The following is a 25,352-nucleotide window of genomic DNA, read 5'->3' as shown; positions in this document are numbered from 1 at the left end:
TGTAAGTAAAAATTAACCTGATTATGGGGCTTCCAGTTCTGGCTGAAATGAGTAATGTTTATCAGATTTAAAATTCTGCTGCAAATAACTACAAAACTGGACAAAATTGGAAAACAGAGAACTCAGGGTTGTGATCAATGGGAGAAAGAAAACACGGAAAATGAGCTCTAAGTTCATCCTGGGCTTTCTGCTAGGGATTACTTTCCAATTTAAGAAGTGGAGCTCAGACACAGAACAGCAATCTCCCTGAGGAGAAGGAACAAAGATTGGAGTTCTGCACCACCAAAGTACCTGTTATTCGCAGTGAAGGGTCCCAGAAAGAAGGCAGCTGGCCAGAGAACTCCACAAATCTGGGTAAGAGTCACCTTGCGTCTTTGTGCAAATTCTAAGCCGTGCATGTGTAGAGAGAGTCTCCATAGGCATGGCACACTGTTCTGGAGATCTATAAACCCAACTGAGAGTCTAGGCATGGCAGTACTAGAATAAATCATAGACCTCACCAGCCAGAAGGGAGAGACTGTGTTGAACATCCTAGTATTTAAGTCAAAAATCCAGAATTGCCAGGCTTCGTGCAATGCTGGTCTATCCCTGTTTTGTAATTAAGCTCAAAATGATCCAGTTGAAACTCTAGTAGTAAAGTCACTTGCCTGCCAGGGCAAAATTGAAGATCCTTCGCAGTCTTCTGAATCCAGATCTATAAAGGTGGGAGAAATCGAAGGTGATAGGCTTTAGGACAGTAATTGCATCTGAGAGGAGAGGTGCAATTGTTTTGGAAGGAGTCTGATGCAACTTTCCCTGGGATGATGGAAATGTCCTATATTTTGACAGAGCTCTGAGTGAGGTCTATGCATTCTTCCAAACATCAAACTGTGCACATAATATCTATACATTCCACTGTATATAAATTATGTCTCCAAAAAAAGATTACATTCAAACAAGATAACAGGAAAAAAGGGAGGCGCACTTAAAAAAGTCGTGCTAAATTTTTTTATGGAATGGAAGAGGAATTTCCTTCCTGACTGTATTCATTTTGGCTCCAAAAGGCAACAAAATGAATAAAGAAATAGAAGTTATTTTTTTTAAACTTTTTTTAAACAAATGTATGTGTTTAGTAGAAATAATACAAAAAGGCACAGAAGCAGGTTCAAGATCTATTGACAATAAATTCTTAAAATAAATGTATTGGTGCTTATTATGTTCAAAAAGCAAGAGAATAGGAATAAAATGCAAGACTGTAAAAATGCATATATACATATCATAATATAAGGCAGAAAGTAATAAATGCCTCAAAAGTTGTTGAGATAAAGAACAATGCAATTTTAGAAAAACAAGAGATGTTAAGAAGGGTTTTATCTGGATAAATTAAACCCAAAAAGGTGAACACAGACTCAAAAGTAACTTAGCCATCTTGTTGCCAGGGACACTGTACTTTGTAGCTGGAGTGCAATGATATCCTCGAAGGCCTAAAAGTATTCATGTATTTCCCAAATGCCCAAAATATAATTCCACTATGATTATCACTATCCTTTATGTTCAAATTCTAATTATCTATGGTAAGGTAAAATAACCATTAGTAAATAACATCAGCCCAAACCGATCTGGCGACTTCAACTAATTTCCTTTCACTTTCAGGAGAACAGTTAGCCAAATATTTTCTTCTGATCTCTACTCCTCAAGCTTCATATTTCAGCTTTGCTCTCACCCTGGCAACTCTATTAGCCATAAGGCAGTGAGAATTTTCTCAGGTTGCTCTAAAGAGACATACCTGAGCAAGAGAGAAAAAAAAAATGCATATAGCCCTTTGGTCTTGGATTTGAGAAACACAAGCTTTGGCGTAAGGAGGAATACACTTTTAGTTTTGTTTTTATTTTCTTAAAAATGTAGAAAAATTTAGGAAGCCTGGGTGGCTCAGTCAGTTAAGCATCTGCCTTCGGCTCAGGTCATGATCCCAGGGTCCTGGGATTGAGTCCTGCATCGGGCTCCTTGTTCAGTGGGGAGCCTGCTTCTCCCTCTCCCTCTGCCTACCACTCCCCCTGCTTATGGTCCTGCTCTCTCTCTCGCTTGCTCTCTCTGTCAAATAAATAAATAAATAATCTTTTTAAAAAATGTAGAAAAATTTACTCACGATGTCTTATGCAAAAAAAAGTCTGAATTCCTTTTAAAATCAATCCTGTGTTTCTTTTTGTGCACTCTGTACTCTGAACATTAATTTTACACACACTTAATGATCTAAGAGAGTTTTCAGTTGTTATTAAGCTTTAATTCATTTTTTTCAGAATGGAAATTAGAATTAATTAGATACTAGAATTAATTTAATGATTACTGGCATCAATATTCAGTGGAAAAAATTTTAATGCAAATATTCTCTGAAAATAATTATTGGACAACAATTAAATTTTTATTCTAAATTTGTGGAATATAAATATTTGTACTATTCTTATTTTGAACACGCACCCAGCCAGGAATAGTCAGTTTGAATCTTTGACTTAATTTTTGTGAGTAATGCAAGTAAAATTTTAAGAAAAATAATCATTTGAATTTATGTATACTATAGTAGTTAACGTAGTTTTAATTTAAATTCTGCAACAAAGATGCCCAAAATACAGCAGTGTAAACAAGACAAAATTTTCTCTTTCGTGTTTTCTCTCTCTTCTTTATATCTAAGGTAAGGATAAGAACCAGCAATTCAGGGGCGCCTGGGTGGCTCAGTAGGTTAAGCAACTGGCTCTTGGTTTTGGCTCAGGTCATGATCTCGGGGTCATTTGATTGAGCCCCACGTTGGGCTCCATACTCAGTGAAGAGTCTGCTTAAGATTCTCTCTCTCCCTCCCCCTCCCTCTGCCCCTGCCCCACACTCTCTCTCTAAATAAAATAAATAAAATCTTTTAAAAACAACAACAACAAACAGCAATTTAGCTTTACCTTCCTCAGCACAAGGTATCCCTTTCCAAGGTGGCTATTCTATTCATCACCATCTCCCAGGAGTTTGTGTTGGGGAGGGGGGAAGAGCAGATGGGAGAATGCGTATACAATCCTTTTAAGGGCACAACTGGAAGACTCATACATCACTTCTTTTCACATTTCACTGAGAACTAGTAACTGGCCCACATCTCATTGAAAGGGGGGCTGGGAAGTGTGGCCTTTGAGTGGGTGGCTATTACTATAAGGAGGGAAAAGGATACAACTTGCAGCCTGCCACCAAATTTCCAGGTGTACAACTTCATTCCATATCTCTGCTCCCTCTACACACATGTACACATCCAATAGTATAAAGTCTCATTCAAAAAACAGAAGAGCACAGTGTTGGAGGTACAGTGGTGAGCATAGATAGCTGCCTTCTAAAACAATGAAGAATAGGAAAAGCACAACTCTCATTTTTCAAAGCGATTGTCAAATCCTATTGGATAGGAATTTCAAACATTCCCTTGTCTGGCAGCAAAATTATCAGAATAAATCCTGATTATATTTTCTGGGAGGAATTCTTTCACCCCTTGTCATTTATGGCTCCTGTTTTTTTACTATGGGATGTTTTTTTACTATGGGATATTTTTTTACTATGGGATATTTATCCATTATTTCTATTGCCATAGGGACTGGTTTTCTTGTGACCATCTTGATTTATATGCATTGCCCTGGTGTAATATTGAATGAATGAATTCGTTGTTCTGAATGTGTCCCTTTCACTCTCAAAAGAATTTGATGACCCTATAATTATCTCCTTACAAGAGAACTGGATGCTATTCAGAGACTGCCTACATTCTATGGCCTATATTCTGCAAAGCCACTTTGGGAGGCTTCTGAAATTGCTTTAAAGGTCAAACACACCTTGGCTTTTACAAATCAATACAATCCCTAAAAAACTTAGTAAGCTTTTGATCTAGTTACTGACCATAAGATCCACAGGCAAATAACCATCACCAAAGATCTAATCTAGACAAGGTTTTTATGCTTGCAGACTACCTTCCTGTATTTACTGGTTTCTTTGCTCATCACGTTTCTGCTTCCCTTCAATTTAATGGTGTCTACTTTGAAACTATCTGAAAATATTAGTTTAGATAGGAAAGCATCACCCTTAATCCAACCTTTGAAACTAGAATGGACCCCAATTAACCAAGAAGTTTTAATGTGGGCACTGGATGCGTATTTACTGTTAAAGCAGCTTCTTTAAAATCCCCTCTTATAACCAGCCCAAGTATGTCTTTTCATAGAACTTTGCACAACAAGAAACAGCCAACATATCTAAATGGTCTGTGTTTTTTCAGTGTTCTGAGTTCTGAGTTCACGGAGGTTACGTGCGTTTTCTTTCAGCAAGTAGTCTACCTTTTTTAAGGATGACAAGTGACAGTCTTACCAAATGTTGTATGATGCTGTCATTGGGATGTAGTATAATGCTGTCATTGGGATGTTGTAAATGCTGTGTTCCAGCCTGCAATCTCTGTGCTCTTGCCTCCCACTACGTGTTAGACCAAGGCCTCTTTTTTTTTTTTTTTTTTAGTATGGTAGAGTTCCACTTCTAGTACCCAAGTTTTGTGTTATTTAAGATGAAGATGCCATTAGAAAGAGACTAAAATCCAGCATTTTAAAGATTTTATTGATTTATTTGAGAGATAGATAGCGAGAGACAGAGCACAAGAGGGAGGAGGGAGAGGCAGGCTCCTCGTCAAGCAGGGAGCCTGATGTGGGGTTCAATCCCAGGACCCTGGGATCATAACCTGAGCTGAAGGAAGACGCTTAACCGACTGAGCCACCCAGGCACCCCCCAGCATTTTAAATAAGATAGATGTATGTCTCATAAAATAATTCAGAGCAATCTACCATTCTCAACGTGTAACTTCCATCTCTGGATTCAGGGAAGTGGTGCAACTTTTGCCTTCATATAGTGATCAGTAAGAGGGAAAGTTGCCAGAATATTGCATGCTGTATCATTTTAAGGACAAAACCCAGAAGTATCAAATCTAACATCTGTTTAAATTCCATCATCTAGATTTTAGACACATGGTCATACCTTTCAGTAAGGGAGGTTGAGAAAGGCACTCTTTAATGGAATAGATATGTGACCCATCGAAACTATATTATGGAAAGAGATGAAGAACAGATATGGGGCAACAACTCATAGTCTGACATGCTACTGTGTTATTCAGAAACAAATCTAAATACTTAAAGCAGGGAAGAAAAACATAATTCAGAGAATATAGTACTTTCAAAAAATGATGAAAGGAAGAGCCAAAGCTGTGGGCTCTAAACTGGAAAAAATACTCCAGAACAGACATATCCAGGAATCGAGGCCACCACTGTAACTACTGAGTACAAACATTCCACTTTAAAAGCAACCCCTTAAACAGAAAACTGGGAATTAGCTGTCACCACTACTTTTGCCATAGCTGCCTCCCAACACCCAGGGAAGGAGGGACGAGTATTGCTTTGGAAACCATGAACTTGCTTGGCAGTAGAAAAGAAACTCCAAAACAACACAAATATTCCTTGCTTTCACCTTTTAAAATGTGTTCCAATACATCTTATTGGTAGAACCTAATTCTCACCCCGACTCCTGGGAAGTGTCACTTTAAGCTTTTCGGAATCTACAGGCAGACATGTACAGAAGGAAAAAGGTTGGAATGGTGTTTAGTGAACCAATCCACAGCATTTGCCAGTGCTACTAATAAACAATGAGCACTCCAGGAGAGCAGATATTATTAAAATACTGTTTTATTTCAAATGAATACTCTTTAATGAACCCTTCATTTGTGTTTATTCTTTAGTAATTGAATAATCCTTTAGAATAAAACATTTGGATTAATTTCACTAAGAATGGCAAAAAACATAGTTTGTATAAGGTTTGGAAATATCAATATCAATTTCTTGCTCCTTTATACTAGACTTTAAACAAATACTACTTTTGAAGGTCTGAAAGTTCTATCTTTACAAGGACTTCATACTTTATTGATACACTTTTTCCTTATGCCCCAGGCTAAAGTGAATGAAAGAACAAGCAATTTACTTTTCATATAGTAGCAATGCAACTAGCACTTAATTTCAAAATGACTTGATCAGGACATTTCTTTTCTTTGTCGGTTTCCTAATATTTGAAGTAGGAATATACAAATAACTTTATCATATCTGCAACTGCCTTCACTTGTTTTTCAATGAGGTACTAACTGGGTTCAGATCACCATACTAGGTAGTGCTGGGGGAAGGAAATCTAAGCTCCATGATAGGAGGGACCTTGCCAGTTTATCAGACCACACCCAGAACCAAGCAGGTGCTAGGCACCTAGTAGATAACCTATCAGAATTCTTGACTTAATAAGTGAGGTCCTATTTTCAAAAGGATTTATGCAAATAATATTAAGAGGAATGGGGGGGTAGGGAAATTGCTGAGCATATATGAAACTTGCATGTTGCCAGTCTCAAGGTTGTGAATTATAATGCTCCTTATCAAAATTTCAAGATTACTTTTAAATTCTATCTTATTGTTAAAGCCTAGGTTGAAGAATCTTTCCCAGGTTTGAGGCAAGACTACAGGCTGACTAGCAAGGATACTTATAGAACCTATCTTGGAATGTGTTTTCTAAAAATTAAGGCATTTAAAAAAAATAAAAAATTAAAATTAAGGCATTTTGAACAAATAAATTATATTTACTTTAAAGTGGGAGGAAATAAATATATGTAGAAAAAAAGTTTATATGTACTTGGACATTAATTTCTTAATGCCATGAGCAGGAAAGTTTTAGGACTCTATCCACCAAAACACTTAAAACTCTTGTTTCCAACACTTTTTAATTTTTCACTTTATAATAAAAAGCAGGGATAAGATAACCTAAAGTAATATTAACAGAACACACAGGAAATAGAAGAAACTGATACTGTAAAGATTGCCTTTTTCCCAAAAGACTTGCAATTTCAGCACTGACGGCTAATCATTTTGTCTTAAATGTTTTGCCTGAAAAATGAGTAACTTTTCAGTAAGAGACAAAGTTTTGCCTGTTTAAGTAGTAGGCATTGAACAAAACCATGAGAAAGTGAATTATAGAAATAGCACAATTGTCCATCTGATTTTATTTTTAATTAAAAGTTCTACTGAAATAGCTAAGCATACATATTAAGTAAGGAAATAGATGGTATTGAAGGGCATATTTTCAAAGAAAACAAAGTACTAGGTACATTTCGGTACCCGTTCTTGTTAACAAATAATAGTTATCAAACCATGCTAACCTTAATCTTTCAGTTCCTCCAAGATTAGATTGTTCCCTTTCAAAACAATTCAGCTCTCTCAGCTTCTCAAATGTACACGAGTATACTATAACAGGATAAGAGAGTTGTAGGTCCAAAAATGCCCAATTTTTCAAGGGAGTATTTTCTTAAAAATTAGTGGCCCATTTTAGGAATTAATGTAAGGAGATAATGAGTGCTTAGCATAAATGTATTAAGGAAAGATCATTACATGTAAAGCTATTTTTAAACCCCTCTACCTCTCCAGAGTCTCAAAGTTCAGAATTGCAATCTAGGTTATGATTAAAATATAAAGGTGCAACCATTTTCACTTTCCATTTGCAGGCGAAGATTCTACTTTGTCTTAATCTCTCACACCTGTGTTGCTCTGTAAGGAAAGGAGTATGAGGGAAGGATGTACATTTTGAACCTTTGATATTATAAATATCTTTTCATAAGCAGCACTGAAAGTGAATTAAGTTCACAATTTTCTGTTCTCCATCCTTCCATCAAAGAAATCCAGTCTTAAAAAAAAAAAAAAACTAATATAAAATTAAAAGAAAGGAAAAAAAACAAGAAAAAAGTGAGGATCCTATGATTATATTTTGGTAACAAAAAAACTGACCCAACATATTTTTGGTTGCTAAAACTTTCTCCAATAAAGCAAGCATGCTTCTGGTTGAACCTTGTTCCTGGATCCAATTAGATAATTTTATGGGCTGCCACAAAATTTCCACTCATTGCTCATTTTCAACAGCAGTATACCAAAATAAGAACAACAAACTACCCACATCTATTTTCTTGTTAGCCTTCTAAATATTCCTTTTTATTTCTGTTTCTTTGAAATATGATTAGATAATAAGAAATATTTTAAAAATCAAAATTTACAATAGTCCTGAGGTTGAGAAAACAAAATGGACATTTTCCTAAACTTGAAAAAAAAAGAACATATTAAATAAAGAAAATAACTTGATAGTCAAACTCACAGAATGGCTAGACTAGCATTTTCAAGGGTTCACTTCTGCTTCTACGAATTGAAACCACTTGTTCCTGTCCCCATCCACTCCTGCATTCACATGCATAGTAATATGACCAAAAACACGGAGGAGAAATATGCTCACCTTATCCACTTTTTTCAAAAATATATTCTTGTTTGCATGTTGCTGTTTGGCACAAATTCTGTTTAGCACAGAGAAGCTAATTCATTGTTAAGTTTTGTGCTTAAATGCTGTATTCATTATGTGAGCTCCTTTTTTCCATATAGCCCTCCAGGCTTTGATGAAAAATAGATTCCTAAACAAGCCAAACCTGCCAAACAGGAATAAAAGCTTTCAGTGGAAGCATAATGTTCCCTTGAAACAGAAGTGTTTTAGCTTGTACGAGCATATTTCACTCTTGAAAAGAAATGAGATCATGTTTCATTTCAGGAAGATGTATGCTTCAGGTAAGACATTGAAACAAGTAAACTTCCTGTACTTAACCAAATACATAGAAGAGTATTTGAATTCCAATGTATTGTTGAGGGAAAGTAGCTCCTTAATCATATTGTAAAACTTAAATGGTAGAGGAGTTTAAAATCTGAGTAAGTTTGTAAATATTCTCCAGATGAACTGATTATGCCTTGATTGTCCCTTTTCTCCTGCGCGCCCTCTTTCCCTCCTCCCTCTCTTCAGCTGACCCCGCAGATATCATATCCTTTATGTCATCTCCTAATTCCTCACTTTTACGTCCATCAGAGTCTTGAGCCAACTTCAGTCATGTCTGCTGGTAGATTTTTTTCTTTGTGCACTTTTTCTTCAGTATCTTGAAGCTGGTGCCAGTAGTCTATAGACTGCATGCTGATGATGACTCCAAAAGGATTTTCTTATTAAAGGAAGGGTGGATATTCTTAACATATGGGCTTCATACTGACTGGAGTCCCTGCTGGAGAAAAACAGCTGGTTTCCTTCTGTTTTGTCTCCAGGCTGGCCTCCTGCCTTGTCCTGCCTGCTTGCTGCTGTGCTGGCAGCTCACAGAAGGCCCACGGGAACCCATATATGTCCCAATCACCCCATTACTTTCTTACCTGGCAAACAAATAGATTTCTGGTACTTAGGATTAAAGACAGAAATTATATGCTCTACTTTAAAAAAGTAATTATAGTATGTAATTTGTGTATAGTGTCAAACTTTTTAACTGTGTATCAGGTAACAGCAGAGAGGTTAAAGAACACATGTCACTTGCGTTATGAACAACGTCACCTAGGTCATTAGTAACGTCATCAAGAGCTCGGATTTGAATCCAGGTTTTCTTGTTCCAACTCAAGGGCTCTTTCCATGACGTGCAACTCCTATTCCATATATGTCTACTTGCCATCTGGGCCACGCAGAAAGTAAGTCTGTGAATTGAGCATCAGGAAATAGTACCAGGACCGAGATGGCAAACAAGACGGCTGCAGCCAGCTTCTACGCAAAAGGATCACGTTAAGCAGATGAGTTAACTGATTCATTGAATGAACACGCTCCTTTGTTGCCAGTGTCAGCCTCCAGGCCATGATTTCACTTTTTTTCCTCTCAGAGCTGGGATCATTTTCTCCGTGAGGAAGCCCTCTTCAAGTAAGCAAACAGCACAGTGTAATTCTCTTGGATCTTAGAAAGAAAAAGTGATATAGTAGTCATTTCCTATCTAGAAATATATTGCATTGGATGTCTGATTAAATTATTAGTTTCTTTTCCAAATTTATGATCCGGTGAAATGATATACTGATAATCATAGCGAAAAATGAATCCTTATAATTATTTAGGCATAAATCTATTTCTTATCAGCTCTTAGCAATAGTCCTTTAATGATACAATTTGTCCATTTTTAAGTTATTAGTTATTTTTCTGTTGGATGGAATATTTTCAAGAATTATTTTCTGCTACAAGAATAAGGATGATGTGTATCTTTGAATGTCTAACTTAACACAAACATGTTTCTTTTCTTGACAACTTTATTTTGTATTTCTAAATATTTTCCTTTTTTATTGTGATTTTTTTTCTTCTTGAGTTATTTAGAAATGTTTTGAAGTTGAATATTTATGAGTTATTTTGTAAATTATCTTCTTTTTATTGATATTTAACTATATACTGGGGTCAGAAAGAATAGTCTATGTAATATTGACTTTGAATTATGTTAAAAGTCAGAGAATATATGCTCAAGTTCCATAAGCAATGCTTGTCCTTGAAAAGAATGTGTAATTTCCATTAATTGAATGCAAAATTCTACATATGTCCATTACATCAAGCTTGTTATTTTTTCAACTCTTCTGCATGCCTAATGATATTTTATCTAATTGATCTATAAATCTTGTGAGATTTCTATGCAATCCTTTCATTATGAAAGTGGATTTGTCTGTTTCTCTTGTAGCACTATAATGTGTAACGGCATGAATTCTGAAGGAATTGCTTTTAGTATATACACATTTCAGATACCTACAAGGTGAATTGAATCTTTTAGTTCTATAAAGTGCTTCTTTTCTCCTCCAGACATGTTTTTTGCAGGTAACAGTCTGTTTGGGCTCTTTTTAACATAATGACACCAGTTTTCTGTTGTTACTGTTTACCTTGGGTATGTTTTCCTGTCCTTTTCATTTTAAGCAATCCTTATTCTTGCATATCTAGTATGTCTCCATACAACTGATGAGCTTTTTTCTTTTTTAATACAATGTCACAATCTAGAGATTTTACAAAATATATTCAGACCATTTATATTTATGTGTTTCTGACACACACTTTTTTATTTCTACTGCTTTAGAGAAGGCTTATATTTGTACAATTTTCTGTATTTTCCTGACACCACTGGACCTTCTTCCAAATTGATCAAGGGTCGTTGTTGTTGTTACTGCTTTCATGTCCTTTCTTTCTGCTGTAGAAAAATATACCCTCTGTTATCTTAGTGGTTACATCCAAAAATTTAACATGCATTCTTGAAACATCTAGAGTTATCTATATCTGTACTTCTTCCTGGACAATACAAAGAACTTTTAAAATTTGGATCGCCCAACCCTGACTTACATAGCCTTGTGGTCTAGTACTTAATTATATCTAATTTATTTTAATCTCCAAATTAACAATTATTATTGTTTATACAGCCAATGTTAGTTTAGAATAATTCACATATTTACTACAATTTTACTCATCATTATGAGAACATGTTTTCATCTTGTTCTACTTCTTGAAAGACAGTTTTGCTGAGTATTGATTGACTTATGTTCCTCATCTGATTTTTTCACCATCATTGTTGGCTCTCCCTTTCGTTGTGATATTTTTGCTTAGGTTGCATTCTGATTACTTTCTTATAATTGTGCATCTTTGAATAGGAGTGATTTTTTCTGAGACAGCTCCTTCTTGAAAGACTATGTATGAAGGAAACCAGGGAAATTAGCTAAGTGAGCACACAGCTTGGATTCAGATCTGTTGTTCAAAACATTTTCTCATCAACACTCTACCTTTTGGGTAAACAGTCTCCAAGACAGAAGGACATCTACCTGGCCCACAGTGAAGGCCGGAATGTATGATCAGTTGGGCCATGACAAGGTATTTGTCTTCAGCTAATTGAAACCAGTGTCACCACTTTTGTTCTCCTCTACCTCTTGAGACTAATAGCCCGTTCTCTAAAAGCATGCATGGGATGTCTGCATGTTTGCTTATTCGGCAACCCTGTTCTTCAATTATTTGGAGAATTCTCTTTCTTAGAGTCTTCATGATGATATTCTCCTCCCACAGTATTGAAATAATTCTATACATCAGATTGGTTATTTATTCATTGTGTGTTTTTGTGTGTGCATGTGTGCATGTCCATATGTTTGCATATACACATGCATGGCTATGTATTCAAACTTCAAGAACAAAATATTTATCCAGAGAAATTAGTGATATGAGTATTTTCTTTTTATCTGTACTCTGATCAATTATGTTCTGATTGAATCCCCTCACATATGCCCTATTTTCTAGTTCCCAATGAGCTTTCAATTTATCCAAGTCTAAGGACCTAAAAATAATTCCACACACCCATACCTAGCTTCAGATTATCTGAATACATTATTACACACATATACGTGCATGCACACATGCATACACACACACTCAAACACGTACATCCTCAGGAAAAAAACTGCTGTCCGGAGGTTTTTAATCTTTTTTTCAAACTTACAGTGATTTTTATACAAGAACACTGTATGCTCGTTGATGTAATTCACCATTATTAGCCACCCCCCTACTACTACTACTTTAGAGCTCATTATTTTCACTTGGTTGGAGTTTCAGAATTGAAGGAAAAAAAACCTTCTTTTTGTAACATGCATATAGCATTCAAAATTACTTTTTTAGATCATTCTCAGGATTTTCAGCACCACAAAAGGAAGACCATGGTCTTATCTCTATCCAAGGTCATATCTCCAGTGTCTACCACAGTGACAGGCATAGAATAGGTGTTCAATATACTTTCATTTTATGAATAAGAAGACATAAACATTGATTGCCTCAAATAGCAGAACCCACACAACACAGACATAATCTTTTTCTGATCTTTGACAAAGAACAGGATAGAGGCCTTCCCTATGCCTTTCCAACAACTTACCTTAATTTTCCTTTTTACTAAGTGTTCACATATCTGGCCTTTTTGGTGGCAAAGCAATCCACTTTAGTAAATTGTCATTTTATTATTTGTGTTAATTTTCATGAATTCATGTCAATTTCCAGTTACTTTGCCAACTACCTATCTTTGCTATTTCAAATTATTTTTAAACCTTTACTTGAGAGTTACCAAATAGTTTTCTATTGCTAAGTATAGCATATGAAGACTACATATACTATTCCTTAAAATCTCAAAACCATAAGTAGTGTCCAAAATAAAAAACAAGACTAAAAATCTTCCTGATATGCATTTTAAAAGTACAGTACTTAGCTTGCTAATTTTTATATAATACGATATAATTACCTTTTTACCTCATGCTTTAAGTTTATGTTACTACCAATCAATAATCTTTTATAATACTAGTTGTCCAAAAGATGATATCAAAATCACTAACATCAAGAGTGGGTTGTTGAGTTGATCTCTTAAAATATAATAATCCTTTTTTTCTAATTGTTAAGGGTTGATTCTAACTCTTCCATTTCCTAGCTATATAAGCTCCTAAAAATGCTTACATGCTTTGTGCCTCAGTATCTTCTAAAATGAAGAAATTGATAATCCCTATTCAAAGGACTGTCATGAAGCTTAAGTTTTGTATTAGGATTAAACAAGTTAAAAACAGAAAGCACTTAGAATAATGCTTTGCACATTCTAAGTTATCACTCAATAGCTGTTTGCAATGGTTGTAATTATTAGATTATATTTTTTTCTTCCTAAGCAGCATGTTCCAGAATATATTCTGACAGACAATCTTCCAGAAAATATTAATGAGTGTGGCTAGAAGGGGTATGGCCATGTCTGGGTTTTCATTCTCCTGTTAACAGAACATATAGTTAGGCTCATGGTCCAGTCTGGGCTAATCCTAGTACTTTGCTCTCTGCCTACCACTGACCGCTGGGATTTACCCAAAAGATGTGCGTATTATCTAAGCCAGCTCAATCAGATTCCTGCTCTAAATTTTTAAACTGATGTCATTTACCATGCAGGAAAAACATGCTTCCCAAAAGTCTCTACCCATATATCCCATTCAGAAGAAAAACCCAATTTTGCTGTAGTAAATACAGAAGACAATATATTTAGAGAAAAAGAACTTCAAGAGGGAAAAAGAGAGGCTTAGTTGTGACAGTGTTCATGTTCCTAGTTCACATCATATTCCCTATTGCATTTTCTGCCCCTTGTGACCAAGAGGCCTGACCAAAACAAAAGTGCTCTCAAAAAAGTATCTTGAGTAACCCAGAGTTAAAATACTGCAAATTATAACCCTTTCTTGACATTTTACAAGGCTTAGTAAAATTTCTTTGTATTTCTACGTTAAAACAAACAAAAACATGCTTACCTTTGTGTAAATCAGCATTTCTCAGACATATTTGGGCGTTTTTTCCTGACAACTTCCTGTAACAAATGACAAATTCATGTTTCATACCACAACCTAGTGTTTCACAGTGGTCTGAGAACCACTGATACGGGATTCTCATGATTCCACATTTTAGATCTATATTCCCTATAAAACTTACTTTACGATTGTAATCCATTTTTAATGGTGTTAAGATTTTTTATCCAGGTGATTGTGTCTGCCCAGTTACATCTATTAAGCAACCTAGTATTTCTTTCATGTCTAACTTAAACTAAAAATTGATACATGCTAGGGTTGATTCATGCATTTTCTTTTTAGTTTCTTTGATGCATACATCTATAGCTGCTTAGTTAGTACATTGTTTTAATTATTGTATCCTTAAAAATGTGTATTATTTTTCATATGCAAGTCCCTACTAATATTTTTTCCATCCATTTCTTTACCAAAAGTGCCTTACAATCAGCTTATCAGTTTCCCAAATAACGGTATTGAATTAAATGTATAAATTCTTCCCAAGTTTATATTTTAATTTTACCTCTTCTCATCTTGAAATATTGTGTCTCCACATTTTTAAGGATTTAACACATTCTCCATACATAAGCATATCATTACAAATAATAATAATCTCCTCCTTTCTAATGGTTATACCTTCATTTATCTTATTGCATTGGCTATATTTCTAAAATAATTTGACAGAAGAAGTAATTTTCTTATTCTTGATTTGAAGGAGAAATTTCATGTTTCTTCATTAAATAAAATTTGGTTGTTAGTGTGTGCAAATTATTTTTTATCTGTTTAATTACGTTTTTTTTTCATTTGTAGTTCACCATTTAAAAAATCATAAATAGATGAAAATATCAAATCCAAAAATTATTTTTCTGCTATGATTTATTGATGAACTACTTATTAAAAGATTCAATCTTGGGCAGATTAAAAAAGAAAAATTATATTGGGGCGCCTGGGTGGCTCAGTCGTTAAGCATCTGCCTTCGGCTCAGGTCATGATTCCAGGGTCCTGGGATCGAGCCCCGCATCGAGCCCCGCATCGGGCTCCCTGCTCCGCCGGGAGCCTGCTTCTCCCTCTCCCACTCCCCCTGCTTGTGTTCCCCTCTCTTGCTGTGTCTCTCTCTGTCAAATAAATAAAATCTTTAAAAAAAAAAAAGAAAAATTATAAAATGTAAATATAAAATTTTCGTTAATAAATTGAGTTGGTTACAAAATCCCAGAAGTGTCCATTAATTCACTTTTTAAAAAGTGAACACACAGACACTTTTATTTGATACACAAATGCCCACATCTATTACAACTTCTTTAGAAATTGCAATAAAATGATCTTGATGCTTTTTGTCCTCTATTGCTTTCTGATACTAGACACCAATAATTTACTATCTTGTTTAATTTTGTGTGCTTGTGTGTGTGTATGTCTGTGTGCATATGGTATGTGTATGTTTGAGTAACGTATTTGACAACACTTTTAACTTTGCTTTGATGCTTTTGTGTTTCTGTTGCAAAAATTACACAATTGAGAATATATTTTTGAATAATGATTTTTAATCCAATTAGCTACTTGTATTTACTGTCATTAGAGATGCAATTGATCCTACCTGAGTCATTCTGTTTTCTGTTCTTAACACATATTTTTAATTTCCTATTGCCCCGTTGATTATAATGTAAATGTCATCAAATTTTGATTCTTTTAGCATTCTAGAAACTCTACATGCCATTTGTCTTCAACTAATAAGACTCTGTAATACATAACAATTATATATATATGCTAAAAATACATATGAACTTATTTTTTTCTTTTTTTAATTTTTTTAAGATTTGTTTATTTATTTATTTAGAGCATGAGGAGGGGTGGAAGGCAGGGGCAGTGGGAGAATGAGAGAGAATCTCAAGCAGATTCCACACTGAGCACAGAACTCACCATGGGACTTGATCTCATGACCCGGAAATCATGACATGAGCGGAAACCAAGAGTCAGACGCTCAACCAACTGAGCCACTCTGGCACCCCTGAACTTATTTTTTCTTAATCATCAATAAAAAGAAAACAGCATAATTTTATCCCCTTTCTTCTTGTAAAACAGAAAATTAGCATGCCTTTCAGTTTTAGTTGAAAGACTACAATTTTCATCTAGTTTATTAATACCAAATAATTTTTGAAGTTATATTTAAAATTATGTCTGTAATAATAAGTCTAAGTCAATGTTAACCAATTTTTAAAAGTTACTCTTAGTTCCTAATTCTTGAATTCTTATCTTGATTAAAATTTTGTTAACTGATGCACCTTTTCCATTAGAAGGGTACAAAGATTTCTGAGCACATACTTACATGTAAATATGTTTTAGCTGGTCTCACAAAATGGAAAATTGAACATTCAAAACTATGTAACTATGTAGCTATTGTTCCCTTGTCTTAAAGATGAAATCCATGTATAAGCTAACTTTTTTTCCTCTTTTCTTCCCTCTTCCCACCTCACCTCTTCTTTTCAAAGGTAAATATTTTTGAAATTTAAGAAGTTTACATATTTTTTCTTAATTTTTTCTAGTTGTGTGTGTATGTGTCATATACGTATGCAGGTTTGATATGCATGTTCAGAGCTTTACTCAGCCGTTTGATTTACAATCTTTAATATTACCTTTCTATTTGTTTCATTTTACTTTTAGAATTTCAGTATGATGTTAGATGTGCTTACTCTGTTGCAATTGCAATAGCACCTCCCACTCATTTCCATCACTAACTCTTTTTCCTTTGTATTCAAATTTCATTTTCTATTGTGCCAATTCTACTTTTATTTATTTTTATTTTTATTTATTTATTTATTTATTTATTTATTTATTTATTTATTTAAAGATTTTATTTATTTATTTGTCAGAGAGAGAGAGCACAAGCAGGGGAAGGGGCAAGGAGAGGAAGAAGCAGGCTCCCCGCTGAGCTAGGAGCCAATGTGAGACTGGATCCCAGGACCCTGGGATCATGACCTGAGCCGAAGGCAGACGCTTAACCAACTGAGCCACCCTGGTGCCCCATAATTTTAAATATTTTATTTATTTATTTGACAGAGAGAGAGAGCATGAGCTAGGGGGAGAGGCAGAGAGAAAGGGAGACGCAGATGCAGGGCTCTATCCCAGGACCCTGAGATCATGACCTGAGCGGAAGGCAGACGCTTAACCAACTGAGCCACCCAGGCACCCCCCAATTCTGCTTTTAATGGATATTTTAAATGTGTGACCAAATTTTTAGTTTCTTTACATTTCAACAGCTCATTAAGCTCCTTTTTTATTAACATCTCCCTTTTATCTAATTTCTTCTATATTTTTATCCTGTATTTTATTGCTATTTTATTTTGTACTTTATTTTCATATTATATTTAATCAAACACATGGTTCCTTAATTTTATAAAAAGCATATAGCTTGGGGCACCCAGGTGGCTCAGTCAGTTAAGCATCTGACTTTGGCTCAGGTCATGATCTCAGGGTTCTGGGATGAGCCCCGCATCTGCGTCTCCCCACATTGGGCTTCCCACTCAGCAGGAAGTCTGCTTGTACCCCCTCTCTCCCCTTCTGCTCCTCCCCCTGCTTGTGCTCTCTCTGTCTCTCTCTCACATAAATAAATAAATCTTTAAAATATATATGTAGCTTAAGTTTTTATACAATTTACTTAGGTATACTATAGCATATATTTTTCAAAAGTAATTTTTCCTTTCAGGTATTGATTGTTAGTCATTTTACTTCTTACAAAATATTTTCACATCTCCTGTGTTGATTTTTTTTTCTCAATTACTCATCTTTTAGGAATGAAGGTTTTCTCCACTGATGACTCATAAATAATGTCTGTAGCTTCTCCTGGTTCCTTTCATTTTTACCTGGTTGCTGTTAGAACATGTTTCTTAGGTTTTTGCTACAGGAACAGTAAATATGAGCAGACTTAGTTTAATTACTGGTCACTAACAGTCAGTTTAGCTAAATTCTGAACTTCATCTCTCTTGCTTTCATTGTCTGGTTGACCACTTTGAGAAGGTAGATATATTTCTAGGTAATTCTAATCAATATATAGTCCTTTTGCCAAAAATAGTCTAGTTTTGCACTTTCTCATCTCCCATTCCCAGATGTAGTAAACCAAATGCTTAGCCACTGTAGACTCCAGATATTTGCATTAATGCAAAATTTAATCTTAGAAAGCATGTAAAAAGAGGGTTGATAAAGCAACACTTGCTTCAGATATCCTTTTTTGGGTTGTTAGGAAAGTTGATCAGACCCTAGATACAAGTCAGGCAATAGCAGGGAAATGAGTCATCTCCTTACCATTTTTCAGGCTGGCAGATTTATTCTTCAGATAACAAAGTAAGTGTCAGCCATTTTTTTTTCCCCTTCTATTTCAGTTTGATCTACTTTGACTCACATATGGTGAAAACTGGGGTGATCAAATGAATGGTTGTCAGTCTTTGTGGCTGGCAATGTCATATTCGTACTATGAATATATATAGTTCGGTTTTTAAATTTTTTTTAAATATAGGATTAATTTTTTAAATCACATACTAACAACCAGATGCCATTCTAAAGAAAATAACTGATCTTGAAACCCCAATTTCTTTTATTATCATTATTCTAAGATTAAGGAACTGAATTCATTTACTAAACTCAGTCTGTGAACCAATTTTTATTTTGGTAATTTATAAACTTTCAAGGATGTTTTAAAATTTTCTGATTCTGCCTTACTGTTTATTTTTTTCATTTAGCCTTTACATACTGTTAAATTACAAACATTCAACCAAGTAAATTTTAAAGATCTAATTGGCTTTATTAAACAATTCATAAATCATCAGCATCCCATCTAGCATAACAGAGGGACATTCTGAGGAGTTGTACACAGTGGAAGGTTTTTATAGAAGGAGGATGGGGCAAGAAAGTTATTAGCAAAGGAAAAGGATTGTTTCAAGCAAGGCTGCTTACTTTGGGGGAAAGGCTAGGGGTCTTATGTAGATTACCTAATCTTCCCTTTGGGGTTGGGAGGAATGGAGAGGGCTCTAAGCAGACTCATTGGTGCTGATGGAAAAAATCCTGACTGACCAGTTAAGACTGCATTTCTAGAGGAGATTGAAACTGCAATTATATTAAGTATTAAGCCCTGGTTTGGAAACTAGATCTAAGTGACATCATTTTGGGCCTGTGGTTTTCTTTTAAACAATACTATTTCACTCAACTCTTATACTATGTTGATTTTTAAATGCATTCTTATTGTTGTAGCTTCTATGCAGTGAATAATATTATGTATGCCTTTCAGATGTATATTTTAAATAGAACCCACATATTTTAAAGGAACGCTTTGTGGTGTATAAGCTGGTACAATAAATATGTCCGTAGAAGCATTAAAATTACCACTGTATTTATATTATGTTTTTTCCTACACTTTTTTTTTTTTGAGAGAGAAAGCACATGTGCGTGAGGTGGGTGGTGTGGAGGGGCAGAGGGAGAGGGAGAGAGAGAGAATCTTAAGATCTTAAGCAGGCTCCACATCCAGCATGGAGCCCCATGTGGGGCTCGAATTCAGGACCCTGAGATCATGACCTGAGCCGAAATCAAGAGTTAGATACTTAACTGACTGAACCACCCAGGTGCCCCTCCTACACTTGGATTTTTAAAAATGTCTAGGATCACTCTTTAAATCATATTGAAATCAAATTCATCATAACAATAACTCTTTCAAAGATTCAGCTGAAATCTAGATTTCTTGAGAATTCATATTATATGCTAAAGATTATGTTAATGCTAATATCATTAAGGAGGTATCTCTTCATACCTGTAATATTTTGAACATTTAATTCACCTATAAGTCTGAATGTATTTGGTTAAAAAGTGGACATGTTTCTAGCTACTAGAACAGTAATGAATACCATGTGGCATGCATGCCTATGCTCCCATTTCTGCATCCAGGCAGATGGTGGTAATGGGGCATTATCACTCCCTGAGCTTTGCTCAGCCACACAATTCTTCTCAAACTGTGTCCTGGAAAGCTACTACCATGTAATGAGATTTCATTTGTGAGATAAAACTATTTACTGCTTTAGTTTCAGATCCATATTAGAGTTCTCCCAAAGGAAAAATTGTTATTGACTTGCTTCTGCTACTTATTTCAAATATTTACAAAGAGGTTAACCTTTTGCATGTATGGAAAATTTTGCTAAGCTATGTTAGTATTTAGCAATGAAGCTTAAACTAGATGGAAATAAATATGACAATCAATCAATATTTTTATATTAATTTAAAAATGCCTAGATTCGTGTTTTTAAAAAGGTAAAATAGATTTAAAAAATTATATATTGGAGGATCTGGTAGAAAAGCAATTTGCTTTAGTTTCATAGAATTATGTTTAGCGCCTGGAATTGTCCTATTATTGCTTCCCAAGAAAATATTTAAGGGTTAAGTTCCTGGGTCAGATAAAACAAAGTAGTTCAAATGATTTTGGGCCAGAATACTATGAAATTTAGCCTAGTTATATACTTATTTGTGTTTTTACTCTAATTCTTGGCAGTTTGAAACGACAGAAAACAATCTATTGCTGGTACTTTATAATGAAAATGTATAATGTTTCATAAATATAAATCCTTTTAAAGAATAGTTTCATATTCTGAAAATGTAAATTTGATATGCCTGTAATTGATTACTATAAGCATACTAATATACTGTTATTTAAACAATTTCAATATGTTTAAATTAAACAGCTAATTTTAAAAACTAGATCAGAATTAACTAGTGCTTTATATTCCATGCCCCCTCAATGTAAGAAGAGTGACAGAAATTCCAAGTTGCAAAATATAGGGGGAAGCACTTTTTTCCAGATGAGATTTAATCTATACAAGATGTGTTGTTGAATTCTTTAGCCTTCCTCCACTTCCTTTTCCTAAAGGGAAATCTGGCTCTACCCAGGACCTGCTCCTTTGTAGCCCTCCTGTGGAAGCTTCCTCCCACATACCAAGGAACAGGAGGCAAGGCCAACATTCATCTAGATTGCCACTGCCTTACAGGTCCTTCATTTCTAACGTTTTATTCTTTTTTTAAAAAAAAATATTTATTTTAGAGAGAGAGCACGTGGGGGTGGGTGGGAGGCATTAGGGGCAGAGGGAGAGGAAGAGAGGAATTTTAAGCTGACTCCACACTGAGTGCAGAGCCTGACGCCCTTCATGGAGCTCCATCTCTGGACCCTGAGACCATGACCTGAGCCGAAACCAAGAGTTGGAGGCTCAACCGACTGTGCCACCCAGGTGCCCCTTTAACACTTTATTCTTAAACAACAGTTCATACGTAAACTCTACTCTTCAGAATCCCATGACATCTTGCTCTATTGCCTACATCCCTGGTACTTACTAACATCCACTGACCTTGTTTCTCCAAATCTATTAGGGACTTCTGCTCCTAGGGCACCTGGTTCAGTGTGTGCATTTCACATTCTAACTCCAGGCCTCCCGGAGAACTGGAAAACCATTTCATCATGAATGCACTAAATAAGATGATTTCCTCCTCTTAGTAACAGCATAGTCATGTTTTTTCTGGTCTCATGGCAACACCATAAGGAACCACATTTCCCAACCTTCCTTGCGGTTTTATATTCAGGCCAATGGATGTGAAAAGAAATACATGCAACTACCCAATGAGGTTCTTAAAAGGAAGCCACTTGCCTTTCACTTTTTTCCCGCTTTCTAGTTCCAGAAGTGGACAAAGTGAGGTGACAGTGGCTTACAGTTTTCTTCCTACTTCTCAGACTATTTTGTATTTTCACTTTGGGGTCCATTCTTTAAATATGCATTGTCTCCCACATCAGAATTCCATTTTTAGATTGATTAAATCTTTTCTTAATTAATTAAACCGTCCTTAAACAAGGCTCATGGGTTCAACTGTAAAACCTATCTCCTGAATTAAAGAACCATATGTGCAAATATTTACTCAGCATCTTCACTTAGATTTTGTACAAATCCTCAAGTTCCACATGTATGCAAAATCAGGCTACCTATTCCCTTTGCAAAATTTATGATATTAGCAATGACATGGAGCAAGTATACAGGTTAATGTGCTATTATAACTTGAACAACCACCCTCTGTGTCAAGAGATGAACCTTTCCTGCCACCCAAAAAGCCCCCCATGCATCTCCCCATCACAATACCCATCCTCTCCCCCAAAATAAACACCTTTCTGGTATCACACTGTACTTTTCTATATAGTTTCATCATCCAAATGTATATACATAAAGTGTATGGCTTTGTTTTGCCTTTTTTTCCTTTGGCAGTCAGGTGGGAGTGGGTATGTTTTTATAGTTTTTTTTTTCAATTAATGTATTCCATTTCATTCCTTTTTCTTCCTTGCAATATATTTGTTGAAGAAACTTATTTTTCCTATATCGATTTCTATCCTCTTTTTAGTTTAACATGTTCCTCTGCCCTCTATGTTTCTTGGGCATTAGTGATTGGATTAAGGTTAAATTATTTACAAGACTTCTTCATGGTAGTTTTGAATTCTATGTCAGAAAGCACAAAATACCTGGATGCCTTTCTTTTTTCTGTTGTTAGCAGCCTCCAATGCTTGATGCCTAGATTTTATAATTCATGACATTGTAAACTATTGATAACCCAATTTATCATTCTTTCTTCATTTATTAGTTGTGATACTTCTACAAAGAGAAATTTTGCCTTAGTTATGCAGGGAACATTTCATATAAAAAAAGACAAAACAAATATTTTATGGTGTACTCTATCAACCCTGTGTTGTATAAAGGCAATTAGTCATATGTGTGTATGTGTGTCATTATGAATTTATGCATTTAAACACATATGGTATGTTTTCATCCATTTCAGTTATTATACTTTTTGGCCAATGAGAGCCTTTTCAAGTTGGCTTTCACTTCCTATTGATGCACCCTTGTATCCGCTGATATCTTCCTTACTAATTACAGTAATAGGATCTCTTAGACTCACCTCGTGCATTATTTTCTCTAGATCAGAAATGAGCTGGTCTCCCAAGTAGTCCTGCTTTTAATAAGTAGTATTTCAATATCACAATCTGGATGTTAGTGATGCTTACTGATATTGACATGGGCGATTTTTTTTCTAGGCCTTTCCAAGGAATACCACTATAGATAGATAAATAGAGATGAGAAAAAGAGAGAGCTTTTTTTAAAAAAAACTTCATGAGTGGGCACCTGAGTGGCTTAGTTGGTTAAGCGACTTCCTTCGGCTCAGGTCATGATCCCAGGGTCCTGGGATTGAGTCCCACATCCGGCTCCCCTGCTCTGCGGGGAGCCTGCTTCTCCCTCTGCCTCTGCCTGCCACTCCCCCTCCTTGTAATCTCTCTCTCTCTCTCACTCCATCATATAAATAAATTAAAAAAAAAAAAAAGGGCACCTGGGTGGCTCAGTTGGTTAAACGGTTGCCTTTAGCTCAGGTCATGATCTCAGGGTCCTGGGATCGAGCCCCATATCAGGCTCCCTGCTCACTGGGGGGTCTGCTTCTCCATCTCCTTCTGCTGATCTCTCGCTCATGCTCTGTCTTTCTCAAATAAATGAATAAAATCTTAAAAAAACAAACAAACAAACAAGAAACTTCATGAGTTCACGCTGATGCTTTCAGTTCTGATCCTATACTAAAGAAAACTCATCTCAAGGGCACTGGGGATGCTAGAATACTCACTTGTTTTATCCAGCATTACACACCTTTCATTCTCTTATTTACTCTTTTTTATTTTATTTTATTTTATTTTTTATGTTAATCACCATACATTACATCATTAGTTTTTGATGTGGTTTTCCATGATTCATTGTTTGCATATAACAACCACTGCTCCCTTCAGTATGTGCCCTATCTAATACCCATCACCAGGCTAACCCATTCCCCAAACCCCCTCCTCTCTAGAACCCTCAGTTTGTTTCTCAGAGTCCAAGTCTCTCATGTTTCGTCTCCCCCTCCGATTCCCCCCCCTTCATTTTTCCCTTCCTGCTATTTTCTTCTTCTTCTTTTTTTTTTTTTTTAACATATAATGTATTATTTGTTTCAGAGGTACAGGTCTATGATTCAACAGTCTTACACAATTCACAGCACTCACCATAGTACATACCTTCCCCAATGTCTATCACCCAGCCACCCCATCCCTCCCACCCCCCCACACTCCAGCAACCCTCAGTTTGTTTCCTGAGATTAAGAAGTCCTCATATCAGTGAGATCATATGATACATGTCTTTCTCTGACTGACTTATTTCGCTCAGCGTAATACCATTTACTGAATTCCTGTATAAGTTCTAGCAGTTTTGAGGTGGAGTCTTTTGGGTTTTCCACATAAAGTATCATATCATCTGCAAAGGTTGAGAGTTTGACTTCTTCTTTGCCAATTCGGATGCCTTTGATTTCTTTTTGTTGTCTGATTGCTGTGGCTAGGACTTCTAGTACTATGTTGAATTGCAGTGGTGATAGTGGACATCCCTGCTGTGTTCCTGACCTTAGGGGAAAGCTCTCAGTTTTTCCCCATTAAGAATGATATTCACTGTGGGTTTTTCATAGATGGCTTTTATGATATTGAGGTATGTACCCTCTATCCCTATACTCTGAAGAGTTTTGATCAAGAAAGGATGCTGTACTTTGTCAAATGCTTTTTCTGCATCTATTGAGAGGATCATATGGTTCTTATTCTTTCTTTTATTAATGTATTGTAACACATTGATTGATTTGCAGATGTTGAACCAACCTTGCAGCCCAGGGATAAATCCCACTTGGTCGTGGTGAATAATCCTTTTAATGTACTGTTGGATCCTATTGGCTAGTATTTTGGTGAGAATTTTTGCATCCATGTTCATCAAGGATATTTGTCTGTAATTCTCCTTTTTGATGGGGTCTTTGCCTGGTTTTGGGATCAAGGTAATGGTGGCCTTATAAAATGAGTTTGGAAATTTTCCTTCCATTTCTATTTTTTGGACAGTTGCAGAAGAATAGGTATTAATTCTTCTTGAAATGTTTGGTAGAATTCCCCTGGGAAGCCATCTGGCCCTGGGCTTTTGTTTGTTGGGAGATTTTTGATGACTGCTTCAATTTCCTTAGTGGTTATAGGTCTGTTCAGGTTTTCTATTTCTTCCTGGTTCAGTTTTGGTAGTTGATACATCT

At 35.5% G+C, this 25,352-nt stretch overlaps 1 protein-coding gene across 1 annotated transcript in view; it reads left to right on the top strand.

Moving 5' to 3' along the window:
• The first annotated feature begins 9,598 nt into the window (after positions 1 to 9,598).
• The window catches only part of PIK3C2G (phosphatidylinositol-4-phosphate 3-kinase catalytic subunit type 2 gamma), a 384,724-nt gene continuing 368,970 nt past the window's right edge, over positions 9,599 to 25,352 (top strand). The window contains exon 1 of the mRNA XM_021690398.2: positions 9,599 to 9,801. The gene's annotated coding sequence lies outside the window, so the exon portion shown is untranslated. The remainder of the gene's footprint in view (positions 9,802 to 25,352) is intronic.

Source organism: Neomonachus schauinslandi, chromosome 5 (genome assembly GCF_002201575.2).
Source record: "Neomonachus schauinslandi chromosome 5, ASM220157v2, whole genome shotgun sequence".
Taxonomy (NCBI): domain Eukaryota; kingdom Metazoa; phylum Chordata; class Mammalia; order Carnivora; family Phocidae; genus Neomonachus; species Neomonachus schauinslandi.
The sequence above is the reverse complement of the archived record's forward strand: the minus strand, read 5'-3'. Positions and strand labels throughout refer to the sequence as shown.